The sequence below is a fragment of the Mytilus trossulus genome, unplaced genomic scaffold (assembly GCF_036588685.1).
Source record: "Mytilus trossulus isolate FHL-02 unplaced genomic scaffold, PNRI_Mtr1.1.1.hap1 h1tg000128l__unscaffolded, whole genome shotgun sequence".
NCBI classification, from domain to species: Eukaryota; Metazoa; Mollusca; class Bivalvia; order Mytilida; family Mytilidae; genus Mytilus; species Mytilus trossulus.
Window position 1 is genome coordinate 4,109,792 of NW_026963301.1, and position 25,739 is coordinate 4,135,530.

The following is a 25,739-nucleotide window of genomic DNA, read 5'->3' on the forward strand; positions in this document are numbered from 1 at the left end:
GAAAAAAAAACACCTAAAAATCTCATCATGAACTTAAATTCACCTCTCAGAATTCAATAATGAGGAGTTCTTCATTGAAGATTGTCAATACCAAACTTTATCTAATTATGATATTTACATTTTCAATTTCGTTTTTGTCATAATGTCCACTGGTCATCTTATCTACATGACTCCGCGGCCAGATGGACACTCGAGATGGACACTGATTGTCTGAATTTTCTATGTTACCGGTCACCCATGCAGATTTTAATTTTCATCAATTATTCATTTTTGCTGGATAAAAAAGACTTATCTTTAGGCCAGAACAAATTGATTTTGCTCTGGAAAATATTTCGTTTAATTTAGATCTTATAAAGCGAAATGAACCATGAGGAATTTATAAACGAAATGGACACTTCCTGTCACATCAGAAATTAATTAGAAATATATGAATTCTTGGTCACTCGATTGTGGCACATATTCTTATAAGTGTGAAAAAAAGAAGAAATAACTGCTTCATGGTTTTTTTTCCAAGGGCACATTTGATAAACAATAACAATTCTAATGCAACAACGTTTGTAACGTTCATTTTGATTGGATAACGTCACTTTCTTACATGGCATCAATTGACAATTGATGTTATGGGACCTACGCGCAAGCGCAGACGGCATATGACAGATTTTAAATACATGTTTTAAAGTTGTTTTCTGTCAGTTTCATTAGAATGGAGATAACAATATTGTATTTTAAGCTCCGATGGCATCAATTGGGGATTTGATGGTCGCAAATACCCGTTTACTGTCTCCGCTAACGCGTCGCCAGTAAACTTAATTTGCGACCATCAAATCCCCAATTGATGCCGTCGGAGCTTAAAATACAATACAGTTATCTCCTAATTTTGATTAACTTTTAACATTTGTCTGATATTTTGTGATGAAAGATTTGGATGAGACACTTTTGTCATGGAGGATCTGGAAGAAAGAAGAAAAAAGGGGGACGTGAAAAAACATTTCAACAAAAGCAGGATTTAGGAAATGAGTACCCTCTCTTAATGATTTGATTAGAGGTAGATGCATGAAAGTTTTGAAAGTCACGTAAACTCACTATAATGGCACAGCCTTATATATTTTCTAAATGTTCCCAGTGAGAGGATAACTCTTAAAAATATATTTGTATTCTTAATACACCAAGATACAGATCTTGTCATCTCTGCATGGTATCTCAGACATCACAAGTACAACTGTTAGTTTCACCAAAAGATATAACAGATTTGACTAAAGGCTTCTCTTATAAGCTTTCTCATTGTAAAGGCCACAGTATAAGGCTTTTGTTATCAGTACCTTACTGGACTTGAGTGGTTTACCCAGTGTATATAATTATTGTTCTCCTCATGAAAACATCTCTGTAATGTGCTTAACCACAAATTGACCACGAAAAAATCTGAAATGAGACGACAGAAATCCACAACAATGCTAATTTAAATTTAATTTTCGGTGTCACCATGTTTGACTCTGTTGGACGCTGTTTTGACGAAAATATTTCTATTCATGTCCTCATTGCGGAAATTATTTGTGTCCAATTTAGCTTTGTCATCGCACAGTGTCCAGAGCCTCCTTTTCAATTTAATATGGTGTAATCAGCTTAGTTACTATCTTGTCTCGAAATTGAACTTTTAATCGTCACCCCGATCTTTTGTTTCGCAATTTTGTCCCTGTATTCATAATGCAGATGACTCCATTGACCCAATAATTAGAGATTGCAGGATACAGATGTACAGTACTTTGATATGCTAATTTTAGAGATAGGTCATACTGATAATTCCAGAGAATTATGATTTTAATATTTGCTGGTACATGATAACATATGGAGATGCTCTGCGTGTTTTCAGAAGATTATAGAAAATATTTCACCTGCATTATAATGGGTGTGTATAACTCTGAGCCAAAAAATTTAAAACCAAAAATAATTTACATGATAAAGCATCGCATCGGTGTTGTTTGGGCTTTTTTTCCTCATAGCAAATTATTTTTTTAAAAAAGTTAAGGATTGATGGTTACAAGGTGTTTTTCTATTACTTAAGGTTACAATTAAGTGTCAGTCTGCCTAAGAATCAGGCAGTGATGAAAACATGACCAAAAAACCCCACCCAATTTGACAGTGATTTCAGTTCATAATATGTAGTTATGCACAAAAATAACATTCATTTCCGTTTTCTGTTCTGGTAATAGAAGATACAATTTGGTTGAAATGCACTAGAAATTAACAAATAAGGGGATATAACTCTGTGATTTGCTATCATTCTAACCAATATTCTAACCGAGTTATTTGATATTACCAGACACACACAAACGAAAGACTAATAATTTTTAACCCAGGATGATGGTTAGTATTAAATAGTATGATTAGCTTGGTTGGTTTTTTCTGATCATGTTTTAATTTTTACTTAAATTGCCTGATTCTTACAAAGACTGGCACTTAAGTCTGTATTGTTCAGAGCTTATTATATTCATGTTTTATAATAATGTTAAGGAATGGACCTAACAGCTTTCAGACAGATATTTAAAATGCTGTGATGTTTAATTGTGATTGAAAATTAAGAATTATATAACAAATATACAAATAGCACATTTCATGATTCAATTTATCAAAAATTTTATGGTTAATACATAATTATTCCCAAGAGAGCAAGAGAGTAGGAGAACACAAGCAGAAGCATGTGTCAATTCAAAGAAAAATTTGGCCATACTATTCTTAGAGCGATAATGTTATGAATTATCTTGACCAAATGTTTTTATGATATTATATCAGGTAATTGAATGATCTTGTCAAATTTAACACAGTATTATTTCATATAATGTCTGATCCCTTATGGGGTGCTAATTCAATAAATAGGGAATTCATAAAAAGGTAGCAATTTCTCAGTTGGTTACTCCATACTATGCCTCTGTCTAGGACCTTGGGTAATAGTAATGTTATTACATTAAAGGACCATGATTTAATATAAATTAATGATTAATAAATTTCTTATCAAAACAGTAATAGTTTCAAGCATGGGACGATTTTTATAACAGATTTTGAGAAGAATTGCTTTTCAAGAAAAACCTATCTTATATTTTAACAACATTATTATGTTTACAAGATAAGAAATAAGAAGATGTGGTATGATTGCTAAATGAGAAAATCTACACCGGAGACCAAATGTCAAAAAAGTTATCACTGTACAGGAATTTAACAATTTTTTTGAAAAACTTGATAAAATAATAAAATTTGATTCTAATTTTACTTAAGTCAATGAAACTGTAAATTTTAAATTGATTTAAAAAATATGATTTACAATTAAATTGCCATGGAAGAAGAATATTAAGTTGACTCTTAATTGAGTTATTGCCCTTGCATGTTCATATGTTTATGCATTTTTGCATTGTATTGATTTTATGCAGGTCAGATACATGATATACAATGCTCTTTCCAGAATCATTTGTAATTATGCATCAAAAACTTAAAATGGTGAAATGTCAGCTACAATTTTGTAAATTTAAATCTGATTGATTGATTGTATAGGTAATCAATACTAAAACAATCAAAATTTTTCAATATGAAATATGTTTATTTTTCCAAAATACTCAATCCCCATATTGACATAGGATTTAATGTCGCAGAGGTGATGTTTAGTTTGGAATTATGGGATGTAAGCAGTTAAGCCACAGGATGAATTTCAGCTTCTAAACTGTTTGCTTAGACTGGATCCAGGAAAAAAATAATACTTTAAAAAATTTGTATAAATTGTACTGTGAAAATATAAACATTACCGATATATAGTTATTGGACTTAAAAGCTTTGTTATAGAAGGTACACATTTCAATTAAGTGAGGATATTCTGATTTCAATTTGCTTATCCAATTTAATTGTCAACAATTTTCCAAAGTGTACAAAACATACACTTTTTCAGACCTCCACCCTCCCTCAAAAAGTGTACATCAACCATTTTCAGATTTCAAGACAAGAAGCAATCATTTTTAATAAAAAAAAAAAAATATCCTGTCTATCATAGTTTAGTTTAATATTGAAATTTGCATTGAAAAAAAAATGAAACCTATCTGACTGTTTTAATATAGTGATAAAAAAAGTGTACTTAAAAATATGTTGATTTGTTAACCCCCTCCCCCCAAGTGTATGTTTTGTACACTTTGGAAAATGGTTGACAATTATGGATGACCCCTTAGCTTTTAAACAGAAAAATTTGTGTACTTAGATGAGAAAAATATTATATATTAAATTAAAATTGAACAGGATAAGGGATAAATTTATATGTATATATAGATATATATAATACTTAAAGGACATTGAATATTGTGGACTTCAAAGGCCTATTGTTGCAGTGAAGGATCTGCTGTGATTTTCCCTTATTTCTTGTAACAGATCAGGTGGTTGAGTTTGGTACGGAGTCAGTCTGATAGTTCTTGTAAGGCAAAGGAAGTTTATGTGCATGTCTTTGAAAGTATGCTTGCCTCTCTTATAGCTTACTATATTGTTTTAGCTCATTGCTACAGGGTTTATGGTGGCCTTTGACTGCTTGGTCCACCTCATTAAGTCCTTGGTTGATTCAGTAATATGTCACACTGGCAATCATACAATATCTACCTATTCTTACAAACTTTTGATTTTCAATAATGATTTATCTCCCTTGAATTATCAAAGAATATAAAATCATATCCATAATAAGACACATTTCAAAAGTTATTAATATCTTTTGAATTATTAATCCACTAATCGACACATTTCTTATCAAAATAATGTCATCAGAAAAGATCAAACATTTAAATTACTGAAATATAACATTTTAATATCGTATGTTTCACCAAGTGTGAATTTTAAGAAAGTAATTTGTACAGTAATTATATGAACATTTATGATTTAATGTTCTCAAAATATGTAAATGCATTTGAGGTCCCTTTTGGTTATTTTGGTACAGAATAGAAAATATTGAAAATATGATTATTTGGAATTACTTAGAACTGTTGATACTTTAATTTTGTTTCCATAACACTGAAAGTTGTTTTAAAAAAAGAAAAATGGTGATGTTTTTTTGGTAATTACATTCTTTTTGAGAATTTAGATTATTTTTTAAATTGTCCCCATGCTTTGGTCCTTGTTGAGAAAATATTTGGCTTTAATACCTGCTTTATAAATGATTCATATTCCTAGATGATTTTTATCTGATCAAAATGATATCTTCATAACTCGTTACAGGTAAAAACGCAGGTAAACCTAACAGGTGTATTGACATACTATATGTGGATAATAAACATCAGGAAATAGTTATAAAATTTGTTTTATATATTCATACTTAATCGCTTAGCATGATTTTACTGATCGGAAGGCAGTTATTGATCAGTGCAAATCGATTTGGTCCTTGTGAATGGAAATATTAATATCTCGGTCAAATGAAGAAACTTTGTCTAAAAATAACCAAAGAAAAAGCTGATTGTCAAAAATAGGATCATAATTTGAAAATTTATGTCATTTACCTTAATAATCCACATTATCTGAAATAACATGAAAATTCTGAGTTCGTCTGACATTTTTAAAAATTTCCTTTGTCTAAAGTAACAATAATAAATTTTAGAATTCAGATATAACTTCTAAATTCATCTGAAATTACCCGAAAATTCAGAATGTTTGAAATAATATAAAAAGTCAGTTTTATAAGGTCCTGGATATATTTTTAGGCCAAATGTATACAAACTCTGATCTGAATTAATGAAACAGCAATCGGACATCAGACATCATGAGTTACATGTTATGATGTATGAGCATTCAGACTTTTCTTTTATGGTCAATTGTTCGCTGACTTTGGCTGAACATGGAAATCAAATATCCATGAAAAAATAAAATTTCCTAAACCCAAGAAAAAATAAAAGAATTCCCTCAACCCAGGAAAAAATATATTGATGGGCAGTAGACACTACCAAGATATGGAATTTCAGCTTTATACATTATTGGCTCTTTTACTGTACTTCTGAAACTGACTTCAGCATGTTTGTAAAGTGTTATTATGAGATTGATGTATTGTATATTTATTGCTCTCTAATTATCTTCAAACAGCCATGTCCAGACAAATGATGCCAATAGATTACCCAGAATAAATGGACTGTACCTTAGTGAGCTACTGTTATCTCCAATTAAGTCCAATGTAAGAGGGTCAAATAGGGAGAATAATTACTTAAGAAAATATAATGGACAGTGCTTTTATTAACCTTTGGTATCTCGAATCAAGTCCAAAGCAAAGTTTCAGAATGGAATTGTTTTTTGCTTTATTTTATGTATTTAAAGAAGTTAGAAAGTTAGAAAGTTAAACATACACCATCATAAATTAAAACACTCCATGCAACATCAATGTCATTTAAAGACCACTATGTCACTATGTACAGATTTTTACATGCTTCTATGCAATAAAAAGTCACCAGATCAAGAATGTTATGTCAGCACAAAATATCATTTGATGTCACCTGCAATTAAATGCCATGCAATGTCTCAAAATATCATCCAATTTCACCAAAAAGTTTCAGGCATTGTCACCACAGAATATCAGGCATTGTCTCTACAAATGGTTATGCAATGTCCCCACAAAATATCAGGCATTGTCACCACAGAATATCAGGCATTGTCTCTACAAATGGTTATGCAATGTCCCCACAAAATATCAGGCATTGTCACCACAGAATATCAGGCATTGTCTCTACAAATGGTTATGCAATGTCCCCACAAAATATTAGGCATTGTCACCACAGAATATCAGGCATTGTCTCTACAAATGGTAATGCAATGTCCACACAAAATATCAGGCATTGTCACCACAGAATATCAGGCATTGTCAGGCAATAAAATGTAAAACAATATCACCAATAAATGTAATGCAATGTCATCACAAAATGTAGTGCAATGTCACAATGAAATGAAATAAAATGTCACAACTAAGTGTAATGCAATGTCACCACAAAATGCAATAAAATATCACCAGTAAAAGTAATACTATGTCATCACAAAATGTAATGCAATGTCACCATGAAATGTAATAAATTGTCACTGCTAAGTGTAATACAATATCACCAAAATGTAATACAATTTCACCAGGTAATGTCATACAATGTAACTGCAAAATGTAATACAATGTCAACATGAAATGAAATGCAATGTTAACACATATGTAATACAATGTTACTACAAAATGTAATGCAATGTCAGCAGGAAATGTTATACAATGTTACTACAAAATGTAATGCAATGTCAGCAGGAAATGTTATACAATACCACCACAAAATGTAATACAATGTCACCACAAAATGTAATACAATGTCACCACAAAAGATGGCATTGTAACCATAAAATGTAATGGGTTGTTACCTTAAAAACTAATGAAATTTCAATACAAAAAGTAATGCAATGTCACCACAAAACATCATGCAATGTTAAAAAAAAGATTCAATGGTTAAAAAGGTTGAGCCTGTGTTTTCATTTCATGAGGGGGAAATAATACAAAAAGTTTACATGTGTTGAAAAAATTACTATTGTACTAAAGGTTTAGCAACAAAGACTGTTTGAATTCCCATCAGAGCCTTTTTCAAATTTGCTACCTGACATATATATAGATCTCATCACATGCCTCATTACTCTGGCCAATAGTGGTCAAGAGATCAAAATGACCATTTACATTCTACAGCCACTATACATCTGTTCTAAATATCAAATAAAAAATTTGAATTATTTATTGAGGGAAAACAATCAAATTAGAAAATTAGAAGAATTGAGAGACGAGGTTCAACACCAGGTCATACTGATCAACGAAATCTTTTCTATTATTTTTAATTTTCTATGAGATTTGTTTCTCTATTTTCCTAGAAATCTACGATCTTAACAGATCTATTGCTCTTTGCAATATGCCCTCCGTTTTTTCCTCAGAGAATGAATGGATTCTAATGAATATTTCTGATTTTATTCCAGTAATTATGAATGGGAATTGCTTACAGGCATAATTAGATGTGCAGATATGCTTTTATTTGCTCTGGATTGCTCAGACATATTGAAGCTGAGGTCATTATATTCTCAAGTTCAAAGTCTGAAGCACTTTGAATTTTGAACTTCGTACCCAATAAGCTTTATTTCCACTGGATTGCTTAGACATTGAAGCTTAAGGCTTTATGCTTTTGAGGTCATTATATTCTCATGTTAAACCATTAGTATTGTTTTTTTAATTGTTTCACATTTTGTTCATGCCAGTGTCTTTTATAGCTGGCAATACAGTTTTGGGTTATGCAGAGGTGGATTTAGGGGGGGGGGGCGGGTCCACCCTTTTGGGGAAAATTTGGTTGCTTATATAGGGAATCACTGAAGCGTGACTGGAGCCAGCCCCCTCTTAGCTCTTAGGCCCCCACTTATGAAAAATTCTGGATCCGCCACTGTTATGGGTTTCTCTCATAGTTTTAGTGCTGTATGGTGGACTATAACTGATTACTTTACCACCTCATTTTAAGTCTGATGGATATTTGTCTCATTAGCAATCATACAACATCTTATTTTTAAAAGAATATGATTTTTTTTTAAACAAACAAATGATTCACCTTCAACTGCAACTATTGCACGTAAAAGTGTTCATTAAGCATTGTAAATGCATTTTGTTATAGATTTCTCAGACATATTGAAGCTTCAATTTAAAGGCTTTTCTTTGATATATTTCTGTCTGAGGTTCAGTCAACTTCAATAAGGAATAGTCTTCATATTTTATTTGCAACATCTTTTGTTTCATCTATAAAAATACAGCTGTCAAAAGACACATTCAGCATAAATAATATTCTGGTTAAAGTAAATGAAAATACATACTCTAGCAAATTTTTTTTAACCATACAGGTAACAGCTGTACAACCTTCAACAATGAGCTAAACCCATACAGCATGCTATGATAAAACGACAATTGTGAAACCTATGTTCTGATCCAAACAATAAACGGAAAAAACACTTACTGTAAATTCAGAAATTATTGCGATGTTTTTATTATTGCGAACAAATGCGATTGCAATAATTAAAACTTGTATTTTGAAATTTCAAATAAAGAAACTTATGTTGATAAAGGAGGTTAAAGGTGATTTAAGAAAGGTTAATTAAGATTCATTTAGTTCTGTTTTAAGTTTTTTTTTTAACCATAGGTAACAGCTGTATAACCTTCAACAATGAGCTAAACCCATACGGCATGCGATGATAAAATGACAATTGTGAAACCTAATATGGTCTGATCCAAACAATAAACGGAAAAAACAACTACTGTAAATTCAGAAATTATTGCGATGTTTTTATTATTGCGAACAAATGCGATTGCAATAATTAAAACTTGTATTTTGAAATTTCAAATATAGAAACTTATGTTGATAAAGGAGGTTAAAGGTGATTTAAGAAAGGTTAATTAAGATTCTTTTAGTTCAGTTTTAAGTTTGTTTTTTTAACCATAGCTAGGTAACAGCTGTATAACCTTCAACAATGAGCTAAACCCATACGGCATGCGATGATAAAATGACAATTGTGAAACCTAATATGGTCTGATCCAAACAATAAACGGAAAAAACAACTACTGTAAATTCAGAAATTATAGCGATGTTTTCATTTTTGCAAAAAAATGCGATTGCAATAATTTAAACTTGCATTTTGAAATTTTTCAGATGAATTAAATCGGATTTTTCTCAATATCGCAAAAAATAGAATCACATTTTAGTTTAAAATGACAAAATCGTAATAATTTCTGAATTTACAGTATGAGATACAGCAAAATGCATTTTTTAAACAAACAAGACAAAAATTGCATGAATTTCTAGGAAGTAACAAACATGAAGAAATTATGGGTAATATGGTTGTAAAACAAATGTTTTTCAATTGTTTAATCATTCTTTAAAGCTTTATTCAGAAAAGACTTTGCGTTCATTATCACTGAACTAGTATATATTTGTTTAGGGGCCAGCTGAAGGGCGCCTCCAGGTGCGGGAATTTCTCGCTACATTAAAGACCTGTTGGTGACCTTCTGCTGTTATTTTTTCTGTGGTCGGGTTGTTGTCTCTTTGACACATTCACCATTTCCATTCTCAATTTTATTTTATTTAAATTTCTTATGCAACTAACAATTAGTAAAATTTAGGCATTATTATCTAACTTTTCAAATATGGAAACTTATGTGGTTCAACCAATTACCTTTTGTCCAAACTACAATTGGTTTATAGACTATAAAGACAATTATCATGTTTGTTAAAATTTTGCCATTGTGTATAAGATTGACTGGGGTTCTATTTTTGTACATGTTTTCTAATATTTTTCATGTTCATAGGCTATTTCAGTCTGTAAGGCAATACATTTTCTAGATACTGAGACTTATTGAAGTACGTGCTTGTTTGTGAAGAATCAAGTCTATTTGTTTATTGTTAGTTTGCTGTCTGGTAGATGTTTATCCCATATCTATTCTCTTCATTTGCTGTTCCATGTAGTTTTATCAGGTAAGGACCTGCAAAATTTAATCATAAGAATATTGTTTATATCTGTGATTTTCTTTTAAAAAATCATTGATTATTTTATTTGAAAGTACAAATTTCCAGCTTTTCTTTTTATTATGTAAACACAAAAAAAATATCCAATATTGAATTTTTGACAAAAGTGAATAAAATATTTTCAAGGATTTGTACAGTCAAGTCTACATAGCTATACAAATCCATGATATTTTCAAAATTGGAAATTGCAAGATCAGTTTAAATCAATAAATTGAAAGATACATCATAATATCACATCTTCAGCCCCATTTCTCCCTTTTTAAAATGATTAATTTCACTATTATACTTTTCAAAGCTTCTAATCTGTTCTCCAACAGTTCCTGGAATACACATAATCCATTTCACTTTGAAGAAATTGATTGATTGACATGTAATCATGAGGTGGGAGGAGCTTAATATTTCTGAGGAACAACTCTATCCTGAACTACTGTTCACAGTTTGAATTCACTTTTGTGGTTGTTTGTGGAGTAAAATTTTCTGTTTGTGTTTTAAACAAGGACAAATTTTAGGATTTTAAACACAATCAATTTGGTAAGTTTGAATTTGAAATTTTAATTCAGTTGAAATTAGATAAATTGTCAATTTCAAAATGCATCAATATTCTTTGCTCAAGTTTTAAAATATGGTACTGCTGTGAAGGGGTATCACTTTAATGCTTGAATAAATCCCACTGTGCTTATATTTTATCTTAATTTGAAATTTATGTATTTATTACCGATCAGACAGATTGTAGATATTTTATCATGTAGGTATCTGATAGATACAAGTTAGAAATAACTGTTAAATGTCGAATATGTCACTGAGTTTATATTCACACAGGTCTAAAGGAATCCAAAAAATATTTTTCACTTATTGATAAGATGTATTATGTATTCATGATAAATAGAATGTTTTAGAAATGAAAAGTAAATTTTAATCCAATTTATGTTAAATGGATTTTATTTCGTTTCGGTGATTTAAAGTAGCAAAGATGGCATTTTTCGAGATGCTAAAGATGTTATAGGTTTTAACGAGAGAAAAGATTTTTTAATTAGAATTTGAAAGGAAATAAAATCGCTGCAAAATTCTTTCGTAAGTCAAAACTTACTTTTAAATCTTTAGAATTCATATTTTTGAACAATTTTTCAATACCACTTCAAAATGTCACCCTTGTTATAAAACAATTATCTGAAACACTTTTGCAATGTTACAAATTATAATTAGAGTAATTTAACAATATAAATAACTGTAATGTTATATACTATCCAACAAAAGTTTCCTGGATAGTTTCCATATGACCCTACTTAAAAATTCCCACGAACATTTTTTTTCCATTATTGAAAAAAACATTTTGATCAGGAAAGCTTAAATAAAAGGCTAAATTGTTTATCAATATGCTGGCTAATGTTAAAGTTATTGAATCTTTTTTACTATAGTGTTCTGTTTCAAGATTATTATAGTTTTGAACTGGAAATAATTTATAAACAATTTGAAACAGTTTGTTGATAAAGGAGGTTAAAGGTGATTTAAGAAAGGTCAATTAAGATACTTTTAGTTCCATTTTAAGTATCAATTATATCATAAATGGGATATAAATGAAAATTTCTGATATGAATGAAAATTTCTGATATGAATGAAAAATAGGTAAACACAACCTCTGAAGATGGGTTTTCAACAGTGACGGAACCAGAAATTTTCATAAATTGGGGCCCACTGACTGACCTAAGAGGGGGCCTGCTCCAGTCACGCTTCAGTGATTCCCTATTTTAACAACCAATTTTTTCCCCAAAATCCACCTCTGTTCAAAAGCCCATTGCTTTGGCTGAACAACAGATAGTAAATGCTTCTGTAAAATTTGTTTAATATATCTGGATTGTATATAGCTATTCAAATTTAATTATCCTTTATAAAGTTTGTTTTGACATATTTGGATCTTGGCAATTCAAATTCAAGTATCCTTAGATATTATGAATCTAAGGAAAATCATAGCATTGGTAAGCAGCATTTAAAAAACTTGGTATAAAGTCTGAGGAACATAAGACAAATATTGATTCCATTTGACCTGGTTATTTTTTCAATGTAGCTAAAGTTGTAAACTTCTTCTAAAACCCATTATAAACTTTCAATCATTCTTAAGAAATAACAAAATATGAAAGTGACATGTGCAGCTTTGTCAAGTTGTTTTAGTGCTTCCAATCTGTTACTTCATGTTCTTTTTTTGCTGCAACACATTTTATAAAAAAATTAATGTCAAGTAGAACATCAAATAAGGGTTAAAGTTAGCTTTGTAATATAATGAGTGGCAATGGGTCTACTTTTAATATTTCTGAGCATGCTTGAATTTGGCACTGATGCAGAATTTTGAAAGACATGTACACTTCTTTATATTGTTGCAAATTAGCTGTACAATGATTGACCATTTAAATTATGTATCTATTATCTTGTATCTTTATCATGATCTTATTTTGCATGTAATATTTGCCACTGGATCATCCGTAAAGCTATGAACTTAATAAATCATTCTGACTTCATCTTTACACTGAAGTTGCATATAGGTCAGTCAGTGAGAAATTCATTATCATTTCAAGCATTTAAAACATATGGTGTGATAATATTATATGATACTTTTTAAAAGTAACAAAAATTATTTCACATGTTTCAGATTATACATAAAAACATTGAAAAATGCTTTTCTGCATTTTAAAATGCCATTTCAAAAAATAAAAGGGAATTGATATTGGACCACATACCGAAATTTAGTAACTTTTTTGAGGATGTACTTTATCAATTATGCAACAGCATGTGGGTATTAAAAGCCATTTTGACAGGATAATTTCATAACAGGCTCGCCATATGTTACAATTTACCGATTTAATATAGGGGTGAAGTACATGCTAGTTGGGTAATTATGGGATTATTGCAAGCCCCAGACATCCTGCAGGTACTTTTTTTTTCTCTTAATGCACATTTATATGTGCATTTATACAATTATATTTGACTTTAAAAAAAAAATTCACTTGATCTTAAACACCAGGATATGTGTTTCATTCCCACCAATAAACCTCAGCATCATCATGTACCATGATAGGATGATTTTTTGTACCATTTGATATTTAAAAAGAGATGTGGGGTTTAACTCAATAAGACAGTAACTTGCCTACACAACACAAGACATCTTGAGTCAAGCAGCAGTTAGTCGTCAACAAGAGATAGGTTTCTATACAATAGGGGAAGTTCTTCAATTCTCTAAAGACTTAAAATATATTAACAGTACTAGTCTTCTGCAACAGATGCACATTTTGAAAATAAATTTCTCTTCAGTTATGCTTTAGATCAAAATATTCAAAAGTCCAAAACTTATTGACATAACATGATGCTTAGAGCCTATAAAAAATAGGACTTAATTTAAAAGAAATTCTGAAATTTTGTAACAGCCAATTTTGATAAGTTATGAATTCATGACTCAGAAATCATAAAGATGCAATCAACACAAAGTTTTCCAAATATCAGAACTTCCATTTCATAAATGATGCATAATGTTGCAAAATGTAAAAATGAAAATAGCTTTTCATAATGGTCACTTGTGTTTGGAAAAACCTGATGTTATGGCTATAACTGCACCATGTGCACGAGGTATTATATTTATTTAGTTTCCCACCACGATTTTAGTTGAGATGTTTTGACATGACTGAGATGAATTCTGTCTAAACAAGGATCAATGTAACAAATCCATCAGTTCTCACAGAGTTTGTTTTCTAATTACTCTCACTAAATCTACAGGCCATGTTCCACATCTGTCAATTGCCACTTGTTAAGAATCGGCTCAATTTGCAAAAATGCTAGTTATTATAAGTTGGAAAATTGGACAAAAGGTCCAAATATGAATCTAATTGAGTCAGTGACCTTACTAAGATATATGTCAGATTTTGAAATATAACAAAGTTCTTTGTTTCTTTTAAATTATCTCATCTGACATAATGAATTTGATAGGATAAAAGTTAAACCTTTGTTGTATTGTAAAAAATATCCCCCTGTAGTATTGTACAAATTATCACCCCTAAATCAATAGAAATCGAAAATAACAATTCTTTGACATTTTTGATAATGTATAGTTGATGAGAGTTATCTTCCCTTACATAATGTTATGGTTCTTGGTAAATTGTCTCCCTTTAATAGTAATGGTTTTATCTCTTGCAACTTTTCTCACAAAGAAAGAGTTTTTTTTATGCAGATATTAAAACACTGTGCAGAAATATCTTTTATAACTTGTCCCAGGACATACATTTGTTTTTCACAAAACATTTTTCTCACAATATAAGAGGATTTTATATGCAAATCGAAATTCAGTATTAACAAAATGTGCAAAAATATCTTAATAAATCATCAATCTACATACATTCTTTATTACTATAAGCTAAACAGGACATTTTTTCCTTTCATCTTTTCAAAAACTTTTCAGTTTTGAAATACCAGTAACCAATTTCTACATTTTTGACATGAAAGCTAAAAGAATGTGAATAAAAGAATATTGTATAGACCTCTAACAGCCCATTAATCCTATAATATGTGTCTGTAGCCATGACTGACCATTGTAAGATTAACCTAGGATGACCATATAATTTACTTATCATTGGTCATTTACCACTGGACATCAAAGGCATTCAAGTGTGAGAAAATCACTCAAATGTGGATTTCAAGATGTATAGAATAGGATTCAATAGGCTACCAATCAATATTAAGGCTGTCATATGTATAAGGCTATTAGAGACTGATCTTAGGTTTATATCATCACTGAAAATAAGGGAGGACATTGACTGATAACAATATTCATTGTGTTCAGTACAGAGTCTCAGACATTGGTTCCAGTCAATTGATTCACCATCTAAAGTTGAAATGATATCTCAACTGATTGCTGGATAGAATAAAGCTATTTTTAAAGTCTCCATTGAATCCCATTCCAGTCTTTTCTCCTCATGTACATCTCCTCTTAATGAACAAGAAGAACTGATGAAACTTTATACAGTGTAGAACACATGAATTTAGTTCTTTTCTAATGTATTTAAAAAAAGGGGAGATAACCAAACTTGTGGGTCTTTAGGTATCTTTTATTTAGTTCTCTGACAGATCTAGTTTTTTTGTTTTTTACAAAATTGTAACTTTTAAATCGATTGAAAAAAATAAAACCTTACATGCAGTCAATCATTAAGGTGAAAAATCAATCGATTACAATGATTGAAGACTTGACTTGTTGTAAAACATTCTTTTTTAATGAATAAACTTTTTATAGAAAAACAAACATGTTTTTCTAAGTAAACACCTTGGGAGATAAAAGATACTTCACCTATATATGGATTTCTCATTTTCTGTTGGAACCATGATTGTACAGAGTCACTTGTAACTTTTACTAGTTTTTTTCATGTTTTTAAAGGATTATTTTAAAAAGCCTTTGAATTATACATGCAAAACATTGTGCTAAGCATAGAAGTGTTATTTGATGTAATAAAGCAGCAGAATATCATCTGTTGACTTAGAAAATACATGCTACAACCATGAAATTATGTTGTCCTTAACATTCATGAAATATTTGCCACTGGATATTTAAAACAACCAACAATCTATCATGAAATTAAAGAGTTATATTTTGCTTTTCTCTTTTCTCAGGTTTTTTTTTTTTTTGCATTGTGTTGACATTGTCACTGATTGTATGTGCATATATTATGGATGCTGTTGTATTTTATGCGGAAATAAAATTTAATATTGAAGTCTTGCCAATCAAAATCACAAATTCATATAAATCACCCATGTAATAAAACTATAGTACTTTCAAAATTAAAAAGTAATAAATTTTGAAATATTCTATAAACTTAAGTAATATGAAAGATGAATTACATATTTTAAAATATCTGTCAAAGACTAAATAAATTTTGTAGACATTATGCCAGAAATCAATCTTGAATGTTTAACCGATGACTTAACTTTTGTTAAACATGATTTTCTTATGTCTTTAAACATTGTTTGTCCATTAATTAACCCTTGTCAATTTCGATGACATTAGGAACCTATTAATGTACATTGATCATATGATCGTGTAAACAACCGATTATAATGATGGATTTTACTTTGGAGAAACAAAGAACACAATTTCCAGGTAAAAATAAATGTTTATTTTTTAACGGAACAAGATTATGGAATTTAAGGGGAAATTTTATTATGTTTTAAATGGATTTTTTTTTTGAAAATGTAATGCAAAACAACATGCCTAAGGATGTCTGTAAATGCTTTAACTTTCATTGATGGTTTGCTGTCTCTCTTACATTACACCCAGCTCCATTCCTGATGTAAAAAGCCTAAATAATATCTAAGAGACATCTGATGTTGGGATCTAAGATTTAGCTTTAAGACATGGACGTTAGTTCCAATGCTAAAGGATGCTCCTTTTAGAGGATCATCAGGCTTTTAAATCTGATAACTCTATTTTACCATGGCATCATGCCAGTTTATTTTCAACTTATGTCAGATGGCCTGTCCCTTTAGTATCTTTTGCCTCCCTTATTAAAGATCTTAAAAAAAATAATAGAGTGTTGTAGCATTATCTTAGGAAACAACTTGCATAACTTTTTATTTTGGTCAAAGTATTTTGATTGTTTCTTTGATTTCTGTGAGTAAGTTATCGATTCTTTTAGTTACACTGTTTCCCTTGGTTTCTTTACCTAATATACCATTGCTTCATGCATAGCTAGTTATAGGGCTACAGTTAATACAGCCTGGTTTAATTAATCCCATACAATTATCAATAATTTATGAAGGGTGTCTTCCTAACATAAAATTATTACCGATTTGTTTGATGAACAGATGAAGAAAGAGAGAAATTTATTAGAAAATTGTGTAAAGGGACGTTGCAAATAAAATAGCTTAATTCTATAATTATGGACTTTGGTGCAGTTTTATCAATTTCCACATGAATGAAATAAAAATCAACTATTTATAGGACTGCTATTACATTTGGGAAATACCCTTAGTAAAGATGAAAGTGTGAAAAAAAGTGTGGTCTTGGGACCAGTTTTACTCGAATGAAACAGGGAATGTTGTATAAAGATTGATCAAATGAAAGAACTTGACTTTCTCTCTAGAGAACATACAGACAGCTACTAAAGTGCTATATGAAGTAGGCATTCTGATTGAAATATATACTTATCCTGTAATCATGACTTTGTATTATAATACAATAAGTTGTGCAGCAATTAATAATGATACTAATGTATCTTCAGAAATTCTGAGATCGAAATTTCTTATCGTAGCTTATTTAAGGGCATTATTTTGCTAATTATTGATGGCTGTATGGTGACTTAAAGTTGCATCCATAAATTTTTGACTCGGTAGATAGTGGTCTTGTTGGCAATCATTATACTACATCTCCTTGAGTGTTTCATTCCTATGCAATAGTCAAATGGATAACTTTCGGAAACGATTGCTGAAATAAAAATGTGTTTCTTGATTTAAATATGAAATTACTCGCTCACTTTTAGAGATTGAAACTTCTAATTGGCTGCCCAGTTATGTTTCAAAGCATTATATTTTCATTTAAGTATTAATCTACTGTATTCTACTTATTAAAGTTGGGCATTCATTTCCGCAGTAAAAAATAACTTTATCTTTAGGGTCCAATTAAGCACATGTTCAATGCTTTATGTTGAACTAAATTTTCATGTTTTTATTGAAGGCTCATTTCCACATTCGATGATTATTCATTCCATGTCCAGTATTAAAAATTCTTAATGTCAATCAAGCGAACAGGACCGGTCAAGCTGTTTTATACTCCTGACTTTTTGTCGACTTTGTTGGCCAAATTATTTACATGATCAAATTTCTGAATTTTATGTCTTTAAATGAACGAAAAATTTCGTCCGTGGAATTTGAATCATAAAAAGTTAATAGAATTCTTTCTTTTAATATTATCAGGCTGTGTACTAAAAATGGGATCTTTTGTGTTTGATTTAATGGTCTAAATTTAAAATTTGGGTTAATTAGCTTATTTCTGGTCAAGCAGATGAATTTAATTGCAGATCTTTTTTTCTCAGCTAAAATTTAAGATGTTATTGACACCTTTGCTGCTAAATCAAGTATGTGTGAAATACGGTTTGAACTAAAGTAAACTAATTGTGCAATTTGTCGTGAAATATGAAAAATATAATACAATAAAGAATATATTCTTATAGTATTTTTATAATTGTATAAATACAAACGTTTATTGATTAAATTGTTCTGTACTGTATTAACTCTCAACAGGTGTTGGAAATTGTAAGCCAGCACAACAGTTTGTAACACAGATGGTTTCAACAGAAAAAATAGTTGACCAAGATATCAAAATTTTTACATGTAAAGTAAGAATGATCGAGTAAATGTATAATCATTCTTTTTCTTTTTTATTCATGCTTTTGATTGTAATTCATAATCTGTCCTTCCAAACCTAGTTTGGTCCACTGCTGCCACCAAAGAGTAATTTGCTTAGTTTAATCACTTTAAAATTTGTAATGTGCTAAATGAAAAGTTCTTGTTTGATCAAATTGAAAGGTGTCTTGTAGCACTTTTAAACTTTTTACTCACTAAAATTGTTCTTTTACATTTACACTGTGTACTGCTATATCTCTATAATAAATTAGTCAATATTTTTATTTTATTTTTATTTTTTATCAAGAATAAAATTAGTGTTGATTAATGCCCTAATTATGTGACACAAAATGACATTATCCTCATCAGACTTGTTAATATAATTATAATTTCCACAAAATACTATTAGTATTATGTCTGATGGCCAATAATTTCTACATTTATCAATCTTATTTGTGACAAGAAGATGAGATTTTAATGGTCATGTTTTCCCTTATATTATTGGCCTGCTAAAAACCATACAGTAGCAGTGATTTAGCAAAAACTCCATCAATCAATAGTAGGAAAAAAAAGGTTTGATAAATTAAGTGATGATCATCTATTTAGGCAATCAACCGTGACGCCTTGATATGGTGTCTATCTTCAAAGGGAAGTCGGCCCATAAAGGCTGACAAGATATGTCACTTTTTATGGGCACTTTATGTTTTACATGGCCCCCCTGATTAGAAAAACATGACCTCATAATCACATATCTTTGTCTAAGCCATAAAAATAATGCCCTTACATAGTTTGATAAGATTTAATTGGTTTCTGGTCAGATCTTGATGATGTCCATACTGGACTGATGCTAATGGGCTTGGCGACAAATGGAAAGATTTTTTTATTATTTCTTCAGGGGAAAATGATAACAAGGTTTAAATTGAATTCTAAAAAGTTTATCTTTATATTTTTTTAATGAGACAGACAATAATGCTTGTTTTAAATCCGCATGATTTATGTTATTTATATAATAATTTAAATTTCTGTTATATTTAATTTTATAGAATATATAAATCATGTAATGCATGAAAGTTAGAATTTCAAAATGTGCACATTATTAAAAACTTTTAACAAAGTATAAAAAAACTTGCATTGAACCTTAATATCTATTCAGGGTCAAGAAAATAAAGAGAGATGTGAAGGGTATACAACCAATAAAGAAGCGAGGGCTGACAAAAAAATGAAAAAGATATTGCACTGTTTTACTTATCAACATTGTTGTCTATTCTTGTAACTACATCGAATTTAACAAACTTCACTGTGTAGGATGTTTAAGATTGGCCACTCAGTAAATATGAGGAATTTTAAATATATTGTTGTGAATAATTAATTGCACCTTGTGACTCATTAAACGAAGCTATCCAATTAACCAAGGACATTGCATGACAGTCTTGCATTAGTTTATATACTGGTGTGATTCAAAGCTTTTAATCCAAACAAAGCAGAATTAACACTTCTACTAAAGGTCCTTTCATCTTATAACAAGATTAACGATCGCTGCTAATTGACTTGGTAGTTCTAATTCACCGGAATTTTCAAAGCAGGTCAGATCTTTGGATCTTCATTTCTGTAACATCCAAAAACAGGAAATGAAGATCCAATCTATAAAATAGAAAGTTTGTGCTGATGTCATAGAGGATTTATTTTTGGATCGTCTGTTTCTGAGTCTGGCCGGGCCCTTAGTAACATGATCAAATTTAGAGCATTTCAAACAAGGGAACTTGTTTCCAAAATAAACATTATATCAGGTGAAGCCTAAATGTGAAACGTTACAATTCTAAGCCAAAAATAGCTTGAAGCATATATTAAAGCACTGGTTAAACTGCCTCTTGGCATAATTAGTATCATATTTGACTAAAATTTGTTGCAGTAACCAACCCAGTTGAAGTAAATAAGACATTTAAACATCCATCATTATATATGGTTTTACTGAAATGTATCTCTTTTAAGATAGCAACACAAAAACAGTATGGTTAAATTCTGATGCAATTTTTACATGCCAGTAACATATGTTTTCATAAACTACTGTTTGCTTTTTTAATCTATAGTATTGAGTTATTGTAACTAAGGATTTATATATTTAATGAGCAAATATTGAATTTCTAGCAATAATCCCACTTTTTTAATTATTACAAATTGTAATTATGGTTTTGTGTTTCCAGTAGAACTGCATTAAAAAATTAAACTTTCTGATCCATAACTACAAGATGACCAAATAAATAGCTGTAAAGAAAGGTCACCTACGATTTGTTTTCTTTTATTTTATAATAGCTCATCGTAAAAATGTGCCTTAATTTTAAAGTGTTTTTAAAAACTGAGCCATTTTAAGGAAAATATAGGAATAAGATGCAAGGTGATTGCAAATGAGATGAACTGAGATTCCTAATAATGTAAAAGTTAGCAAATGATTAGGTTACACCATAGGGCTTCAAAAATGAGCAACTTCCATACTGCTAGAGCAAACTATAGAGAAAAGGGCCAAAATAACAAATCTAAAACATTTCAATAAAGAAACTAACATGATTTATGTAAATAAAGAAAAGGACTTTTTCTGTCATAGGATACTTTTGATAAAATTGAGAATGGAAATGGGGAATGTGTCAAAGAGACAACAACCCGACCATAGAAAAAAAACAACAGCAGAAAGTCACCAACATGTCTTCAATGTAGGGAGAAATTCCAGCACCTGGAGGCAACCTTCAGCTGGCCCCTAAACAAATATATACTAGTTCAGTGATAATGAAAGCCATACTCATTTCCAAATTGTACACAAGAAACTTATATTGAAATAAAACCTACCAATAAGTTAGCAACATTTAGGGAGAATCATCTTGTCACATTTAGATTGTCACTGGTCACTTAAATAATATTATTTAAGAGAGAAGAAAAGGAATTTATCTTTATTATCTTGTAAGGAAGTCGTGTTTCAGATGATTTGTGGACTGTGGTTTAAGAGAAAGTTGTACAAAAGGAAATAGACTGTTATGCTTTTTGAATAAAATATTGGCCCAATGTAAAAAATTGACTGGACTTAAGAAGCTATATGTTGTGTAATAGCTGAAAGAGGTGATGTGTGTGTTATAAGCTAATTTAGAAACACATAAGCTAAAAAAAAAAGCTAAAAATGATTGAAAAGCCACAGGAATGTGGCAAAAGGCTCAACTTAAGTTGTCCAATTGCTTAATTATCACAGATTGATCTCCCTTGGTTATTTTACCTGGATTGGAATTTTGAAGCACTGTAATAGGTTACAAGAGCGCAATTATTCGTAATGCATTTTCCATAGGATACCACTAGTGTTCCGTATTTTTTTTCTCGAAGACTACACCAACTAGGGAAAAACGAGTGGCAGTTCCTGTTACTAGAAATGCCAGTTTTGCATTACAACCAAAAAAAAATATAGGGTCATGCGGCTCAAATTGACCTAAAATGCAGTTGAAAAAAATCGTCTACTTTTTTCGCTTAATGAAAAAGGCATATTTTTAATGGCTCCGACGTGCAGAAATTGAAGATATTTTCTATACTTCGTAAAATGTGAATATGATTTTCGGCAATTTTTAAACCTAATTATATAAGCTTTCGATTAAATGTAATTCCAATCCTGTATCAACCAATCAGAAGCCGTATAGGATTCTATTCTGAGTACCATCTTGGGGTAAACAACTTGCCGGTAAAACGTAAACAAATAATTGCGCTCTTGTAACCTATACGGTAGTGAAAAAAATTTCCGAAAATTAAGCGCCCGCGCCAAAAGTTGCGCTGGCGTCTATCTAGATGATATCATATCTTCAAAACATTATCTGATCACTCTCTGAATTTGGAGAATTAGTTTTTGTCCGCCGATCAGGCCTAAAATTGGAACTGATTTTTTCACCAAATACGGTACTGGTCAAAGAGACATGAAGATAATGTTAATTTATTGGCCTAATTTTTCGAAGGTCACCCAGCACTGATCATATTGTCGACAAAACCGTTCTGATATGGAAAAGCTACATCGAATTTTGAAGAATGGCTAGATATGAAACCATTTCTCGAAAAAAGACGTTTTGGAAACAGACTATAGTTTTTCCAAATGTTGAAAATATGATGATATTTCTACTTTGGCAAATGAAACTATTCTTAGACTACGATATTCAATGCCAAGATTAATTTTTCTACTTTGCAATTTAACTAAATCGTTGGTATTTGCTTAGGGACCCTTTTGGCCAATTTTCACGAAATTAGCTTTTTGCTAGAACAGTAACTGAGACACGGTCGTTAAGGTTAAAAACCAAAATGTACCTTCAAATTCAAGATAAATACATGCTCTTTCCGATAAAAACAGTAGATACCACAAAAACGTTGCATTCTTTTCATACTTTGTCGACATTCGAGCCCACCCTAGATTTAGATATAGAAATAAATACAAATAGGAAACAGACTATAGCATGAATTCCCGTCGATGAAAAGTCCATTTGACCCCGTTTCTCACTGTTTCACATTTTTCCCGAGCAAAATGACAATTTTTGATATTTTTCAAAGCTTTATTAAAAAAAAGTGTCATTTCTCTATAGGTTACAAGAGCGCAATTATTCGTAATGCATTTTCCATAGGATACCACTAGTGTTCCGTATTTTTTTTCTCGAAGACTACACCAACTAGGGAAAAACGAGTGGCAGTTCCTGTTACTAGAAATGCCAGTTTTGCATTACAACCAAAAAAAAATATAGGGTCATGCGGCTCAAATTGACCTAAAATGCAGTTGAAAAAAATCGTCTACTTTTTTCGCTTAATGAAAAAGGCATATTTTTAATGGCTCCGACGTGCAGAAATTGAAGATATTTTCTATACTTCGTAAAATGTGAATATGATTTTCGGCAATTTTTAAACCTAATTATATAAGCTTTCGATTAAATGTAATTCCAATCCTGTATCAACCAATCAGAAGCCGTATAGGATTCTATTCTGAGTACCATCTTGGGGTAAACAACTTGCCGGTAAAACGTAAACAAATAATTGCGCTCTTGTAACCTATACGGTAGTGAAAAAAATTTCCGAAAATTAAGCGCCCGCGCCAAAAGTTGCGCTGGCGTCTATCTAGATGATATCATATCTTCAAAACATTATCTGATCACTCTCTGAATTTGGAGAATTAGTTTTTGTCCGCCGATCAGGCCTAAAATTGGAACTGATTTTTTCACCAAATACGGTACTGGTCAAAGAGACATGAAGATAATGTTAATTTATTGGCCTAATTTTTCGAAGGTCACCCAGCACTGATCATATTGTCGACAAAACCGTTCTGATATGGAAAAGCTACATCGAATTTTGAAGAATGGCTAGATATGAAACCATTTCTCGAAAAAAGACGTTTTGGAAACAGACTATAGTTTTTCCAAATGTTGAAAATATGATGATATTTCTACTTTGGCAAATGAAACTATTCTTAGACTACGATATTCAATGCCAAGATTAATTTTTCTACTTTGCAATTTAACTAAATCGTTGGTATTTGCTTAGGGACCCTTTTGGCCAATTTTCACGAAATTAGCTTTTTGCTAGAACAGTAACTGAGACACGGTCGTTAAGGTTAAAAACCAAAATGTACCTTCAAATTCAAGATAAATACATGCTCTTTCCGATAAAAACAGTAGATACCACAAAAACGTTGCATTCTTTTCATACTTTGTCGACATTCGAGCCCACCCTAGATTTAGATATAGAAATAAATACAAATAGGAAACAGACTATAGCATGAATTCCCGTCGATGAAAAGTCCATTTGACCCCGTTTCTCACTGTTTCACATTTTTCCCGAGCAAAATGACAATTTTTGATATTTTTCAAAGCTTTATTAAAAAAAAGTGTCATTTCTCTATAGGTTACAAGAGCGCAATTATTCGTAATGCATTTTCCATAGGATACCACTAGTGTTCCGTATTTTTTTTCTCGAAGACTACACCAACTAGGGAAAAACGAGTGGCAGTTCCTGTTACTAGAAATGCCAGTTTTGCATTACAACCAAAAAAAAATATAGGGTCATGCGGCTCAAATTGACCTAAAATGCAGTTGAAAAAAATCGTCTACTTTTTTCGCTTAATGAAAAAGGCATATTTTTAATGGCTCCGACGTGCAGAAATTGAAGATATTTTCTATACTTCGTAAAATGTGAATATGATTTTCGGCAATTTTTAAACCTAATTATATAAGCTTTCGATTAAATGTAATTCCAATCCTGTATCAACCAATCAGAAGCCGTATAGGATTCTATTCTGAGTACCATCTTGGGGTAAACAACTTGCCGGTAAAACGTAAACAAATAATTGCGCTCTTGTAACCTAATAGTGTGCATCAACAGAACAAAATGTTGCCAAAGTCTGTTGAAAAAAGATGAAGCATTTTTGGACTTTTGTTTCCTTTTTAAGTTCCATTTACTTCAGCTTCTTACAACAATCTTATTTTACACCATGCCCATTTACCAGAAACTGAAACAAATGGACATGTTTGTTGTCAGCCAATAAAAAATCTCTTCACAGTATGGTCAGATAAAAAGTTGATGTATAATTATTGTCCTAAATCACAAATAATTACTACAAATGTCAGGTGATCATTAATTGTTGATGTTTACAAATTAGTTATAACAGTCATGTAATTGACATAATCATGGACAAGGGTGGACATCAGGGTTTATACCAGAGTTTTTTGCCATAGTTGATCTTTCCTAGGAGGAAATTAATGGTCAGGTTAAGTGACTACATATGAACTGCTTCCTGATTTATGTTGTCTACTGTGGATT

The 25,739-nt window shown here is 30.7% G+C and overlaps 1 protein-coding gene across 2 annotated transcripts in view; it reads left to right on the forward strand.

Moving 5' to 3' along the window:
- The first annotated feature begins 10,923 nt into the window (after window positions 1–10,923).
- The window catches only part of LOC134700238 (protocadherin-9-like), a 52,133-nt gene continuing 37,317 nt past the window's right edge, over window positions 10,924–25,739 (forward strand). For both annotated transcript variants that reach the window (XM_063561597.1, XM_063561599.1), the window contains exon 1: window positions 10,924–11,090. The gene's annotated coding sequence lies outside the window, so the exon portion shown is untranslated. The remainder of the gene's footprint in view (window positions 11,091–25,739) is intronic.